Here is a 17431-nt window from a genome sequence, read left to right on the forward strand (position 1 = left end):
AGCACAGGCCATGACAGCCATCAGAGCCAAGAACAAATTTTCAGGAGTATTAGTAGAATTGTTTGCAGTACATGTGTGGTGCATTGTGTCTGATGTTTTATTTGTCCCCAGGTTGGTGGATTAGTTGTTGGAGCACATCTTTGTTTCCTTTTATTTTTCAGATGTAAAGTCGCCATTTCCTGTACTGGGGATTTTTGATTCTCTAGGATTGGTGGAGCCATCTTCAGTCCTGAGAGCTCTGGTATCCCAATGCCTGGTACATCTGGGTTTGATCTTTGGAAGAGGAAGCCATAATTGCTCACCGGATCCATCTATAATAACACAACCACAACCTCTACCACAGGCAATTAGTATACCTGATTTTCATTGATTATCTGTATCTTTATAAAGATAAAGATGGCCTTTGTTCCTCTCCTGTTGGTGGGGAGTAATGTTTTTCCCCCTCAAGTGAGACTATCACCCCAGGGCAAATTTTTAAAATTGAGAGTGAATAGTGCAATTGCTAAACAAGTTCTAGGTGCTGTTGCCCTTTCTTTAATATGACATTTTTGGAGTTGTTCAATGAGCCTGTTCAACCATAGCCTGTCCCTGAGGATTATAGGGTATGCCAGTAACATGTGCTATATTCCAATCATAAAAGAAAAGTCAAAGTCTTTTGCTAACATAAGATGGAGCATTATCTGATTTCATTTTGGACGGGATACACATCACTGAAAAACATTCCAATAAATGTTGAGTAACATCAGAAGCCTTTTCACCAGAGTGTGGAATAGCCCAGATAAAGTGTGAATAAGTGTCAACATAAACATGTACATAAGCATACTGTCTGAAAGATGGAACATGAGTAACATTGACTTGCCAAAGATCATTAGAGTGAAGTCCTTAAGGATTTACAACTGGGGGGCCCTTTATAGTATGCAAAGATTTGTACACAGGACAATTCCTAACTATTTTACCTGCCCGATTCATGGGAGGAGTCATTGGTGTAAGTTGGAGGCACGATTATGGAACTGTACATGTTCTTATTCAGGAGAGTCAATCCATAATACCCTTGTCAAGTTATCTGCCTGATTATGTCCATGAACTAAGGGACCAGGCAGTTTAGAATGTGCTCTAATATGAGTACATGCTCAAATCAAGGCTTGTAATTGAAGGAACATATCATAAATTACATTTGATTTTGTAGTATGTTTGATATATGCAGTTTCTAACACATGAACAACATATTTAGAATCAGAAACTGTATTAATAGGACATAAAATCTTTTGTACAAGATAAATCAAGGCATACAACTCATTTTGTTGAGCAGAAACATATGAAGTCTGCAATGTTTTAGACCAGGATTCACTTCATATGGTGGTGACCTTATCTTTCAAACCATCAATAAAATAGATACGGGCAGTGGGTATAGGATCACCTCAGACTAGCTTGTCCATGACCCACTGTGTTTGTTTTAAGAATTCTCATAACCTGCCAGCCAGCTAATGGCACCCAATGAACCCTGTATATTCTGCTAGTGCAGATTGGGCTTCCATGCTATTTTCTAATTATTTTTTAGATAAATCAAGAGTAATAGGCAAAATAATAACATCTGGATCAAACCCTCTCAGTTGGTGAATCCTACATTGACCTTGAAAGATAAAACAGCATATCAAATCTAAATATGGAGATAGAGATTTTGAAGGATTGTGTTGGAGGTGGACCCATTTGACAGGAGAATCCTGCTGTGCAGTTATACCTGTGGGCAAATAAGGAGTAGCAAGAATAAGTAATGATATGGGTAAAGAAAGATCAATACAGGAGACAAAAGCATCTTTAAGGCATTGTTCCAGGAACCGAAGTTCTGTCTCAGCTTCAAAATATAATGGTGGTGGGCTATCTAAGGCAGAATCTCCCTGCAGAGTGCTAAACAAATGTCTTATTGAGTAAGTGGGAATGCCAAGAATTTGATGGACCCAATTTATGTCCCTAAGGAGTTTTTAAAAAATCATTTAACACTTTAAGAGTACCTCTTCTGATTTGAACACTCTGAGGTTTTACTGTTTGTCTATCTAAGGAATATCTCAAATATTTATAAGCAGGGTCAGTTTGGATCTTATCTGTTGCAATAAACAAACCACGCTCAGAAAGTTGTTGTTGCAAAACTTTAAAAGCATTCTCCAATTCCTGTGAAAAAGAAGTTGCTAAAAGAATATCATCCATATAGTGAATGACATGAGCAGAATGAAATTGTTCACGGACAGGTTGTATAACTTTTCCAACATAGTGCCGACACATGGTGGGTGAATTTAACATCTATTGAGGTAGAACTTTCCACTGATATCTCTGAGCAGGAGCAGTCTGATTAACAGAGGGAATAGTGAAAGTAAAGTGTTCACAAGCTTTAGAATGTAAAGGAATAGTATAAAAACAATCCTGAAGATCTATAATGATTATTCCGATTCTTTAGATATCATGGTAGGGGATGGGAGACCAGGTTGTAAAGCCCCATAGTCAGAATAGATAGAAAACTTCCTTCCTTCTTTCCCAATGTATCTTTAGAGGCCATCCCAGACCCAGAATTCATACTGTTTATTGATGGCAACTCTATTCCCACTCAGGTACCTGGCCAGAAGGCGGCAGGATAAGCCATAGTCTCTTTAACACACAATTGAGGCCAACTGCTTCCACTCAATACCACCTCACAACAAGTAGAATTAATTGCTCTCACTCTGGCCCAAAATGAATGGGGTAACATTTACACTGATTCTAAGAACACATACCACATTCCACACTCTCACAATTCAGTATGGAAAGAAAAAGGTTTTATGACCACAAAAGGGACACCTATTGGTTTTTTAAAATTGAATTTATTGGTACTTTTTACATATACAGTACAGTCACATTCATCATTGGGATCTTGTACCTTTACATGACAAATCTTGGTTCTCACTTTTTCCCCTTGTCCCTGCCCTCCCTTCACCCCCTCCACCCTCCCCCATTTACAAAGATTTTGTTTCCATTTTTTCATTTTCTCATGTTTTTTATTGTCCCTTATTTCCTTTCCCCTACCTTTCCCACTTCCCCTACACCTTTAGCCCTTTTCTTCCTATTTCACATTATCAATTATCCCATTTGGATCTTATATACACTTTTAGTTTTTCACACTAGAGAAACTATTCGGTATCTACACATGTGTCTTATTTATTTCACTTAAGAGTATGACCTCAATATGAATCTCTTTTCCTATGAATGACTCTAGTTTCTCATTCTTTTTTTTTTGAGACTGGGTCTCACTGTGTAGTTGAAGCTGACCTGGAAATCACTATGTAGCCCAGGCTGGTCTCAAACTCACAGCAATCCTCTTGCCTCAGCCTCCCTAGTGCTGGGATTACAGGCTTTTGCCACCACGCCTGGCCTAGTTTCTCATTCTTTATGGCTGAGTAGTACTCCATTTTATAGCAAACCCACATCTTTATACAGTCTCCAACTGATGGGCAACTGGGCTATTTCCAAGTTTTAACTATTACAAACTCTGCTGCTATAAGCATGAGTGTGCATATATTAATATGGTATGATTCTTTTAATTCTTTTGGAAAGATACCCAGCAGAAGGATAGCTGGGTCAAATTTCAGTTCTTTGAGGTAACTCCATATTGATTTCCACAGTGGTCGCACCAGTTTGCATTCCCATCAACAATGGAGAAGTGTTCTTATCCTCCCACAGCCCCACCAACATTTGCTGTTGGTTGACTTCTTGACAGCAGCTATTCTTTCTGGAGTGAGGTGGAATCTCAGTGTTGTTTTCATCTGCATCTCTCAAATGACCAGTGATGTTGAATACTTTTTCATATATTTATTTGCTGCTTTTACTTCTTTGATAAATGTCTGTTCATTTCAGATGGGACCCCTATTGTTAATGGATGTCTATTATGTGCGCTCTTACAAGCAGCCTCTCTCCCAACACAGGTGTGAGTAATTCACTGTAAAGGACATCAATCCTCTTCTTCCCCACAGCTCACATGGCCTATAAAATGGCACAAAAAACTACTCTCCAAAGTCAAAACCAAATGCTGATCATTTCGTCTTTAAAACCTAATTACACCCCTCAGGAAAAGGCCAGATATATAGACAAAGGAACTACATCAAGGGATGATTGACTCTTATATTGGGGACACCATGTCATATCTGATAGCTAGATAATATCTCTTCTCACTGACATACATAGTTCGCTCCACACAGGGACCCAATCCCCCTTATACCTTCTCAGGTCTTTCCTATACCACCTGTCCCTAGCAACACACATATAGACACAGGCTTGCCCCGTCTGCTCAGTCATGAGTCACCAGGGAAGTCTTCAGACCCTTTCTCCAAAACCTCTCCAGATCTTCAGGGCCAGAGGGTCTTCTTGGCTGCACCTTCTCCTGCAGGCTTCATTCCACCATCTTTAGCACCAGAGGGCCTTCTTGGATGAGCCCTCTCCTGCCGTTGGCCTGTTCTGCCATCTTCAGTACCAGAGGGTCTTTTCAGCTGCGCCCTCCCCAGCTGCGTTCCCACCATCTTCAGCGCCAGAGGGCCTGCTCAGCCAGGCCCTCCCCTGCTGGCGCCGCTGCCGCCATCTTCAGTGCCAGAAAGGTAGCCGCGCAGGCACCCCCAACCACCCCCCAACCTTCCCCCTCGCGCTCTTAGACCTCCTGATTGTGCCAGTCTTTGGACCTACTCTGTAGAGGCAGAGGTGGTCATAAAGAGTATTTTCTGGCACTTTCAACTTTGAACATCTTTAAAGAAGTGGAGGGGGAAACTTATAGTGGAACTGAGTGGAGTTCAGCCCTTCAGGAGGTCAGGAAACTCAGTCTGGGCCTTGCAGCCCAAGCTCAGTCTGTGTCATGGGATTCTGCCACCAGCTAGCTGCGATCATGGGAGTCGGCTCTGCATATGGCAGCACATATTGTATGTTATGACAGCAGTGATATAGTCTGAAAGAGACCCTTCAAACTCATTTTTGTTTCTTTCTTTTTTTCATTCCACTCTGCAAATTCTTTTTTTTTTCTGTTTTCTTTCTCCAACTCAGTCTCTTACTCCACTATAGTGTCCCTCATCTCCCTTTCTGTTTCTGCTCTTGTCCTAACTCAGATTTCTTCTTTTATTATTTTTTTCTCTTTTTTTAAAATGTTCTTTTCTTATGTCATTCTACCTCCCTCAAGGGTTATTATACTTCTATTTTGTTTGTTCTTCTTGAATACAACAGTTTCCTGATGATTGTCTGGTCATTCTACATCTTTTGGCTTCATACGAAACCTTCTCTAATTCTTTTACTTATCTACTCCTCTTGTCTTAACTCTGTTTTAAGCCCCCATTGTAAACACTAAATATCCTTATTGAAAAGTTTATTCCCTGTAAGCATGTTTTGGATTGCTTCTTGATTTTAATTTAATTCACATGGTTTGAAGGTGATAGATTGATGACTACCATAAGTGGTCAATTTGCAAATTGTGCTTTATTATATTGTGGTGCTGATTGTATCAATTAGGATAAAGGATTGCGATTGATTCAATGAGCTGTTTTTTTCTGTATTATGAAAATGAGAATGTCTATGAGTCATTAGAGACCCATGGGCTGCACCCAACTATATCAGGAATATTTAAGTAATAACCTAAAGGTTAAGCTAAGAACAACCCAACAACAAAAGTAAAAATGAGCAAACACTTAAGCAAGATACAGGGACAGACTTCCAGTTCACCAATGGCAAACTGTGGGGCAAATGAGGATGAAACATCTGATAGTGAATCATCAGGACACCCTGAACTCAAAGCACAGGAAGTAACAAAACTGATCAATCAGGCTCTAGAGAAATATAAAAAAGAAGTAATTTCCCAGATAATCATAGAGATGAAAAGCAAAATGAAAGTTATAATTCGTGACTCTAGAACAGAAACTGTGAGGAAAATAGATGAGCTCAGGACCATGATAGAAGCAATGAATGCCTAGCATAAGAAAGAATTGGAAACAATAAATGCCCAATACAAGAAAGAAATGGAATCCAGAGGCCCAACAGACCACATCAAAGAGGCAAGGCAAGAAACTAAAAGGAGATGGGAGAAAAAGTAAAAAGAGTCAACAAAAGGACAACAACATGACAAGAATAAGTCAAAATATATCAGTTGTAACCATCAATGTTAATGGCCTCAATTCACCAATCAAGAGAAACAGATTGGCAGAATGGATTAAGAAGCAAAATCCAACAATATGTTGTATACAAGAAACACACCTAGTGCAAAAGGAAGTCCATAGACTGAAAGTGAAAGGATGGAAAACAATTCTCCATGCGTCAGGAGTCCAGAAAAAAGCAGGGGTAGCAATCTTATTCTCAGATAAAGTAAATTTCAAACCAAAACTCATTAAGAGAGACAAAGAAGGACACTACATCCTTGTAAAGGGAACAATTCAAGAGGAAGAGCTGACAATCATAAACATATATGCACCAAATACAAATGCCCCCAACTATATAAAACAAATATTAAGTAACATGAAAAACCAAATAAGCACTAATACAATTGTAGTGGGGGATTTAAATACCCCACTATCACAAATTGACAGATCTACTAGGCAGAAAATCAACAATGAAATAATAGAACTGAACCAAGCTTTGGAACACATGGACTTAATAGATGTTTATAGAGTATTCCACCCCCAAAAACCAGAATATACATTCTTTTCGGCTGCACATGGATCATTCTCCAAAATAGACCACATACTGGCTCACAAAACAGGTCTAAATAAATGCAAAAAAATTGAAGTCATCCCCTGTTTATTATCAGATCATAGTGCAATCAAACTAGACATCAATAGCACAAGAAACTATAGAAACTTCACAAGCACATGGAAACTGAACAACACTCTCCTAAACAATCAATGGATTACAGAGGAAATTAAAGAAGAAATTAGACAGTTTTTACAAATAAATGAGAATGCCAATACAACATACAGGAATCTTTGGGACACAATGAAAGCAGTTCTACGTGGAAAATTCATAACATTGAATGCCCACACTAGGAAAACAGAGCGGGCTCAAATAAACAACTTAACGATGAAACTTAGACTCCTAGAAAAACAAGAGCAAGAAAAACCCAAAGCTCGAACAAGAGAGGAAATTATAAAGATCCGAGCAGAAATCAATGCAATTGAAATTAAGAAAACGATACAAAAAATAAATGAAACAAAGAGCTGGTTTTTTGAAAGAATAAATAAAATTGACAAACCCTTAGCTAATCTTATCAAAAAAAGGAAAGAAAAGGCTCAGATCCATGCAATTAGGAATGAAAAAGGCGAAGTCACAACAGATCCGAAAGAAATCCAGAGGATCATGAACACCTACTTTGAGAACCTGTACTCTAATAAAATGGAAAACACAGAAGAAATGGACAGATTTCTAGATACTTATGAATTACCAAAGTTGAACGAAGAAGATAAAAACATTTTAAACACCCCAATCACAATCAGTGAAATTGAAAATGTAATTAAAAACTTACCAACAAAGAAAAGCCCAGGCCCTGATGGATTCACTGCTGAATTTTACAAGACATTTAGAGAAGAACTACTACCATTACTCTTCAAACTTTTCAATGAAATTGAAAGAGAAGCTATACTTCCAAATTCATTCCTGGAAGCAAGTATCACTCTGATTCCCAAACCAGAGAAAGATACAACCAAAAAGGAGAACTACAGACCAATCTCCTTAATGAATATAGATGCAAAAATCCTTAATAAGATACTAGCAAACAGAATACAGAGGATTATTAAGAAGATCATCCATCATGACCAAGTCGGATTTATTCCAGAGATGCAAGGGTGGTTCAACATACGAAAGTCAGTGAATGTAATACATTATATTAACAAAGTCAAGGACAAAAACCATATGATCCTCTCAATAGATGCAGAAAAAGCATTTGATAAAATTCAACACCCATTCATGATAAAAACCCTGCAAAAAATTGGAATAGATGGTCTATACCTCAATTTAATAAAGGCTATTTATGAAAAACCATCAGCCAACATCATATTGAATGGCCAAAAACTGAAAACCTTCATGTTAAAATCAGGAACAAGACAAGGATGCCCACTATCGCCACTTCTCTTCAATATAGTTCTGGAAACATTAGCCACAGCAATTAGACAAGAGAAAGAAATTAAAGCAATAAAGATAGGAAAGGAAGAAGTTAAACTATCATTATTTGCTGATGATATGATACTCTACATTGAAGATCCAAAAAACTCCACCAAAAAACTTCTAGACTTAATTGACAGATTCAGTAAAGTATCTGGATACAAGGTGAATACCCAAAAATCAATAGCCTTTCTATACACAAATAACAGACAGACAGAAAGAGAAATAAGGGAAAAAATTCCTTTTACAATAGCATCCAAAAAAATGAAGTATCTAGGAATCAATCTAACAAAAGAAACAAAAGATCTCTACACTGAAAACTACAGCACTCTGAAAAAAGAAATCGAAGAGGATATAAAAAAATGGAAAGATATCCCCTGCTCCTGGGTAGGAAGAATCAACATAGTGAAAATGGCCATACTACCGAAACTGCTATATACATTCAATGCAATGCCAATTGAAATTCCAACACTATATTTCACAGAACTAGAAAAAAGAATCCAAAAATTCATTTGGAACCACAAGAGACCTAGAATAGCAAAAGCCATTATAGGCAACAGTCACATGGCACCAGGTGTAACAATTCCCAATTTGAAACTATACTACAAAGCCACTGTGATAAAATCAGCATGGTACTGGCAAAGAAATAGGCCTGAGGATCAATGGAACAGACTGGAAGACACAAAAACAAATGCAGATGTACTCAGCTACCTCATCTTCGACAAAGGAGCTCACCATCCTCAGTGGAGGAAAGATAGCCTCTTTAATAAATGGTGTTGGAAAAACTGGATATCAACCTGTCACAGATTAAAATTAGACCCTTATCTTTCGCCATGCACTAAATTAAAATCCAAATGGATTAAAGATCTAAATATTAAAACAGAAACATTAAACTTGCTGGAAAGTAAGTTAGGCAGAACTCTGGAAGACATTGGTATAGGAAAAGACTTTATGAACAAATCCTCAGTAGCACGGGAACTAGCAGATAGAATCAACAACTGGGATCTCATCTTACCGAAAAGCTTCTGTACTTCAAAAGAAACCATTAGCAGAACTAAGAGACAATCTACAATGTGGGAAAAAATTTTTACCAGCTGTACCTCAGACAAAGGACTATTATCAAGGATATATAAAGAACTCAAAACAATCAGTCCCCCCAAATATAAAGACCCGATCCAAAAATGGGCATCCGAAATGAACAGACATTTCTCATACAAAGAAGTGAAAGCAGCAAGAAAATATATGAAAAAATGTTCCACATCACTGGTCATTCGAGAGATGCAGATGAAAACAACACTGAGATTCCACCTCACCCCACAAAGAATGGCTGCTATCAAGAAATCACACAATAACAAATGTTGGCGGGGTTGTGGGGAGAAAGGAACCCTCCTCCATTGTTGGTGGGAGTGCAGACTAGTGCAACCACTATGGAAATCAATATGGAGATACCTCAAAGAGCTTGGACTGGAGGTTCCATTTGACCCAGCCATCCCTCTGTTGGGTATCTTTCCAAGAGAACTAAAAGAATCATATCACAGAGAAGTATGTGCACCCATGTTTATAGCGGCACAGTTTGTAATAGCTAAATCTTGGAAACAGCCTATTTGCCCATCCGTTGGAAACTGGATAAAGAAGTTGTGGTTTTTCTATAAAATGGAATATTACTCAGCCATAAAGAGCGAGAGAATAGATTCATTCATAGGAAAATGGATACATATTGAAGATATACTCCTAAGTGAAATAAATAAGTCACACATGTGTAAATACCAAAGAGTTTCCCTGGTGTGAATATTCTGCAACAATGCATAAGATTCTAATAAGATTACTGACATTTAGAAATTTGAAGAAAGGAGCTAAAGGTGTAGGGAAGGTGTGATGCGTAGGGGAAAAACAAAAAGGGAAAAGAAAAAAATGTGAGAGAATGAAAAGATGAAAATAAAGTGTTTGTAGATGGGAGGGGAGGAGGGGGTGAAGGGAGGGCAGAGGTAAGGGGAAAAAATGAGAATCAAGACTTGCCATGTAGAGGTACATGATCCCAACAATGAATGTAACTGTACTGTATCCCTAAAATGTACCAATAAATTCAATAAAATTAAAAAAAAAAAAGAAATGGAATCCATAGGACAGATTCAAACAGATATCCAGGAGATTAAAAACTCCATTGAGAGTGTTCACAAAAGAATAAAAGAGTCCGAAGATAGAATCTCAGATATAGAAGATAAAATTGCAGTCAGTGACCATGAAAAGAGAGGTCTCTTAAAAACAGTAGGGGATCATGAGAAATTGATACAACAACTCTTAGACAATACAAAAAAGAATAACATAAGATTGATAGAAATTCAAGAAGTAATAGGAGAAAATGCAAATGACTTAAAAAAGCTGTTCACAGAATTAATTATAGAAAACTCAAACAGAAGGGAAGAATTTGTCATACAGATAAGTGAGGCATATAGGACTCCAACTAGCTGTGATAAAAAAAAAAAATCTACACCTAGACATATAATAGTCAAGATCCCAGAAATGCAACATAAGAACAAAATACTACAAGCAGTAAGAGACAAGAAACAAATTACATGCAAAGGAAAGCCTAACAGAATCACAGCAGACTTTTCAATACTAACTTTTAGGTTAAGGAGAGCCTGGAACGAGACATTTCAAGTACGAAAAGAGAACAACCTCCAACCTAGACTGATGTATCCTGCAAAACTTTCTTTCAAAATGGATGGGGAAATAAGGTATTTCCATGATAAAGAACACCTGAGAAACTTTATAAATACCAAACCAGCACTACAATGAATTCTTAACAATATCCTAGAAAAAGACAATGAAGGTAACAACACAATGAGGCCCAACAGAGCAAATCAAATAGGCAAGCTAAGAAAGTAAAAGGAGAAGGTTAAAAAAAAAAACATGACAAATTAGTACATATCAGTTATAACCATCAATATTAATGGCCTCGGTTCACCAATTAAGAGAAACAGACCGGCAGAATGGATTAAGAAGCAAAATCCAATAATATGTTGTATACAAGACACATCTAGTGCAAAAAGAAGCCCATAGCCTGAAAGTGAAAGGACAGAAAACTTCATGTAACAGGAGCCACCCCCCCAAAAAAAAAAATAGCTGGGGTAGCAATCTTATTCACAGACAAAGTAAGTTTCAAACCTAAACTGATTGAAAGAGACAAAGAAGTTCACTGCATCCTTGTGAAGGGAACAATTCAAGAGGAAGAGATAACAAATAATTTATTTTTAATTTATTGAGTATGTCAGAAAGTACATATGCTTTTTTTTTTCCTCTTTTCTTCTTTTTTCCTTTTTTTCTTTTTTTTCCTCTGATGCTGGGGATTAAACTCAGCACCTTGTTCTGGCTAGGCAGGTGCAGCACTACTGAGCTAAATCTTAGGCTTTACATTTCATATTTTTAAAATTTATCAACACATTAATCCTTGTCTCTATTTGTTGGTCTACCAAATTGATGAGTTATTTTGGTTCTCATTTTCTTTGCTTTTTTATTTGAGAATTTATGAAATCTGTATATATGAGTAGTATGAAAGTATTAAGGTCCATCTGTCATTTTCCTCTTTCATCTCTGCTTTCTACAAACTTCCTTTTCTGTCACTACAGCTTGTTTGGTTGGAAATTTTTTATGACAAATGTTGTTATGTTATCAATATATCTTTTTACCTATTTTCTACTGATGATGAATATTAATTTTTAAGTAAATTTTATTATAACTATACTTAATCATTAATATCATTTAGTATCTGGTACATATTACAAATTCTCCAAGTCCCTCAAAGATGATATTTGTTTTTTCTCATATCACACAAATCACCAACATTCCACACATCACTGCACTGTTTTATTTATATATTGTATATTGTATTGTAGAAAATATACATTGTGTATATGTGTGGGGGGTATGTTTTTACACATATGTGTGCACTATTAAATGAGAAATATGGTCATGATTGTGGTAGGATTGTGCACATTTGGCATATTGATAGTTTATTTGGCAACCTTATGATTTCTTTAAATTACATGCTTGATTTAATTCATAGTCGTTCGTTTGGGAAGAATATTATATATGTATTGGTGTTAAATTTTATCATTATGCTTATAAAATATAATAAAAATAAGTATGGGATATAATAAAATAGAAACAGAAAAATCTGATCTTAAAAATGTGAATTTTTTTAGTTGCTTTTGGATTTCAAATATAAGTATATTTTTTTCTGTGGGGAGTTTTGTTAGAAAATGTAAGTGGTACAATCAACAAGCATATGATATTTATCAATTAATAAAATGAAGGAATTTATAAATCATAAAATTTTGAGGACAGTTTCTCAACTATAATATGTAACTTTGTTTTATTTGTAATTACATTATTTCAAAAATATTATAAGAAAATGAGAAAGAACATAATGTTTGAAGATCATATCAAACTAATAATGTATTTTGATTAGCCTGTTACACAAATTTTTGTTTATTTCATATCCTTTTTTGGCTGTCATATATATGTATATTTGAAATTTTTATTTAGTATCTTCATTTCTTATTATCATGTATGTTTGCAATCTTTAATTAAAAAAAAAAAAACCTCTCCAACAATGCTAGGAGGGACCTTTTACTGTTTCCCTAACTACTCCTACCTACAGTGGTAAAGTTTAAAGAAAAGGTATCTTCGTTTCACCTCTCAAGAATAAAAAGACCTTCTCCAGCTCTCCAGACAGATGAATTTAAACAATAACGGGAAACTTTCAGCTACTCTTCTATTCTCACAGGACCTACTAAGCTCAGTCTGTTCCACACCCTCCCACAGATTTCAGAAGAAGATACCTCCTGAGGGGCTGTCTCTAGGCTACTTCTGGAGCAATGTCCGAGACCCCCTCTGCCAGCTGGCTTTAGGCCCACACTTCTCCTCCCTCTCTGACATTTCTAATCCCGCCAGTACGAAGCCTCATATATTAACTTTCCTATCAACCTGATAACTGTCCCTTCTGTGCTCTCAACAACACTTTCTGGGAAAAAGACACATGGCAACTTAAAGGTAAAACACTCTTCTTACCTCAGTGCTGCCCATCCCACTGAGCCGCTCCACTCCTAAATGACTGGTGTATAAGAGATCTACTACACAGGCCCTAATGAGATGGTCATGATCTGGCCCTGTTTTTCTGGAGTGGGAGTTGCCCCAACTTTCACTCCTATCTCTTGGTACATCTCCTCTGTCATCCCCACACACTCCCTCCAGATATCTTCCAATAACCTTCAAGACCTGCCTTCAAGAAACCTTCAAAACCCTTTAATAATTATGTATATAATGTCTTGGAAGTACTGACATTACAGGACATTGTCCCGGAACACAGATGCCCCTCAACTGTCTCTCCACTCATTCCTAACAAATGGTTCTCTGATAAAAGTCTGAAAACTTCTATGAGGATCTCCACAGTGCTTCCTGCTGAGAACCCTAAGGGGCTTTCACCCCAATCACTTCTAGTCTTGGCTGTGAAAACAATATTGAGCCTCCTAAAAAAGGAAAACTTTTGGTGATAACACTGTTCTGCTCTGTGGTCTCAATTCAACCACATGCACTATCATTACTCAGGGGAACAGTGCACTCTCCCTTGTTCTTCAGTCTTTTCTAAAGTCACTCTGTAACCTACAATGCCTTCATCTCGTATTTTAGCCTTGGTCCTCCTCTCAGCCCTTGGAAATACAGATGCACACTCTCCCACAGTGCCAGTTCCAGGTCTTTCTCGACTGCATCCTTGAAGACATCATTTGGTTCTACCCACAGGAAGATACCCCAGAAACTACTCTACAGTGGATAGAGGACCGCTGGTTTCAACAAACACTGACTGGGATTTTGTGTTTTGAGACAGAGCTCTTTTCTTTTCTCCTTGTTTGGTACCTCTGCTTACCCCCTCCACCACCTCAACATTCCCCTCTGCTAAGGGGCCACTCATGGGATACAGCTCAGCCCTAACAACCAAGGAGCCCCTTGATGTCTTGTGTCTCTCCTGGCTATTAGCTATCAGGTCCCTTTGGGCATTGGCTTAGGAGCAGTGTCTCCAAAACCCTGGAGCCTTTTTCAGAAATGTTTTTTCATAATTTTACACTGGATTATCATTTTTTGTTTTGGTGCCTTACACTGTTTATCCTAACGGAGGGGGATACAGCCAAGCTAGAGGACCTAATGGGACACTGGACATTCCAGGTACAGTTTTATGAAACTAATCCCCCTATCATCATCAACCAGTCTTGCTGGAACCCTTCCCTTGCCCAAGTCTCAGTCTATTTTGATGCATGCCCAGAGAAGGTCCAAGGCCATTGGTGGTCAACTGGATGCACAAATTTAAACACAGAATGTGATTACCAAAAAAACAAAAAATACTTTTGCCCAGAATGGGAACAGCTCATAAATGATTACTGTAGATCCCAGTTTTTTTCTGGTTGCTACCCATGTCTGGGACCAAATTGTAAATGTCACCCTATCAGAACAGTAGGATGCGACACCCACAGAGTATATTGCTGCATTAATGGGAGGTCTTGCTATAGGAAATATCAGGGAGAAACAAACCCCCCCTTACTGGTCCTTCCAACTCCACCTGAAACCCAGTGGTTTATACTATGGGGGGTCCCCAAAACCCCGACTGGGCTACAGGAGGCCACAGGGGCATTTGGGTCCAGCCAGAAAGTCACTGGCAGAACCATCCAGGACAGCTCCTTACCATAAAAAAGGTCTGGCACCCTCCACCACAAATAAAAACACCACAACCCCAACCTCAGATGGTCCCCCACACCCTCCCCCAACACCAGAGCCAACACATCATAATTCACAGACTCTGTCCAAACAAGCCATTTTTCTAAACTCAGATCTGGTACATGTCCTAAATTCCACCCATGGCATTCTCCAGGTGGTAAACCCACAGCTAGGACGTGACTGCTGGCTATGTGTGCCGCTTACAAAACTATATTACAGGGCTGGGGATTTAGCTCAGTGGTTCTGCTGTCTGCCTCATAAGTGCAAGGTCCGGAGTTTGATCCATGGTACCCCCACAAAAAAACCCCACTATATTACAGGGCCTTAGGGATAACAGTGCCAAATCTATAGCTCATTCAGACTAATTCTAACTCTCCTGGAAAGTTACTTCAGCCTCACTCAATTAAGGTCTGCGGAAATGCCTCATGCTTAAGAGGGGCAGGCTGTACAGTAGCAGCTGTGTAATTGCCTTTTGTCTTGACATCTAAAATGTCACCAGCAGTTCACTAGTGCCTCCATCTGGAACCTTCATAATATGCTATGATGGGATTTATTCCTCTTTCATAAGTGCCACTATGGGCCTATGTGCTACAGCCTTCCTAATCCCAGACACTGATGTATATCCTGGAGAAGGAGGACTGTCTCCTCCTACTCGCACCCGGAAAAAATGGGATCCCATAATCCTACCCATGTTGGCGGGAATTGCTATAACAGGAAGTGTAGCGGCAAGTGTCACTGCACTAGGGCTAGGACAAAAGCAGCTTACAGATCTGGGCTACCAAAATCATTCAGAGCTTGATGCCACACAAGAGGCCATTAATACCCTACAGCAAAAGATAGACTCCCTGGTGGAAGTAACACTCCAAAAGAGAAGGGCCATTGATATTTTCACAGCAGAACAGGGAGGAACCTATACTTTTTAAAGAGAAGAATGTTGCTATTATGCCAACAAATCCAGAATGGTAAGAGAAATTAACACGTCAAATGAGGGAAAGGCTAAAGACTCAATGGGCCAGGTATGCCCTCCCCCCAGTATTAATCAATGGTAAGGATACACTTGGTTCTTAGAGTTCATGGCTTCCCTGGCTACTACCATTCTTAGGACCCCTCAGTATTATCTGTCTGATCCTCTGCTTTGGACCATGCTTGTTTCGCTGTTTTCAAAATTTCTTGCCGGAACCCATGAGAGCATTTGCCAATCAGACAGTCACATAACTCGTCAAGGTGGGGTACCAGCCACTGCAGCAGAGAGAAGAAGCCCCCACCTACTGCTGCCCCCATCAGGTCCAGTTTTAGCCCCAACCTTCACCCCTTTGTCAACTTGAAGCAGCTCCAGAAGAAGAGATCTTCACCCAATAACCATAAAACAAAAAGCCTGGAATGTTAGACTTCCCTTGCCTTAAAATGGCAGCTACATAGAATAGCAGCCTCCATGTTAAAATATGGCTTCTCCCAACAAAGGACAGGCTTCTTTTCCCATCATGCCTCTTCTCCCACCAAAAAGAGTAACCTGATAGTTGTTGCCTCATAGTAACTAGTGATGTCACAAGCCCCTCCTGAAGATGTCACAGGCTCCTCCAATCTCTCAATACTACCTCACTCAACTCCACCCCAGCTCAGGCTAACCCCCCCTTGCCTCCACTCCTATAAAAGAAGCTCCTTGTTCTTCCATGTTGCTTTTCTCTTTTGTTCAGAGATAGCCTGGCAGGTCCTCCCCATAATAAAGGCTTTCTATGGTTCTGGTCTGGTCTTCGTTTTTGGCTCTTTTTACCTAACACTATGCTTTTACATGCTAAGTAAAAAGCCTTGTTTGTCATAAAAGTAAAAAAGATTTTTGTTTGTTTTTACACTTTCCTAAAGAAGGCAGATATTTCCCATTGTTTATAACTTATTTTTCCCATTACACATGTCATGTGTCAGTAAAATACAGAAAAAACTAAAACTGCACTCAGCCCCAGGATAAGGGACTTGCCTTCATCTGTACATGTAAAAGAGACCAAAAGAACCCCAGAGAATGTATTTGCTCAGAAAATGGACTTGCTCTGTTTTCTGCAGGAATAGGAGAAGCAGTTTCACACAGGAAAATGGAATCTTTCCTTGGGGGACACCCCCGGATGATCCCTGAAGGCTCATCTGTAACAGAAAGGAAGCTAGTCAGGAAAAAGGCCTGCACTGCTGTTTCTGCCCCAAGTTTTCCCCAGCATTCCTGGATGTCTCATTTAGCTCCTGGCTTGGGAACACAGCAAATGCTTGGTGGAGAACGCAGGAAGCACCATGGTCCTCTGTCCCTCCCCTCCCAGAGAAAAGGGGGCTAGGCCATGAGTGAGCAGGGATGAGGCAGAAACTGATAGGAAGATGGAGTGGCTGGCGGGGCATCTCTGGGCATGGTCACCACTGCTGCAGATTGTACTTAGCCATTTGGTACTCATCAAACTGGGTGAATTTGTCAGCCATGGCAGCCCAGAGGCAGGCAGGCAGCAGAACCAGCTTATTTTCATCTCCTTTAGCTGGGTCCTGGAGAAAC

The sequence above is a fragment of the Fukomys damarensis genome, unplaced genomic scaffold (genome assembly GCF_012274545.1).
Source record: "Fukomys damarensis isolate Sample0158 unplaced genomic scaffold, DMR_v1.0_HiC HiC_scaffold_17, whole genome shotgun sequence".
Lineage (NCBI taxonomy): Eukaryota > Metazoa > Chordata > Mammalia > Rodentia > Bathyergidae > Fukomys > Fukomys damarensis.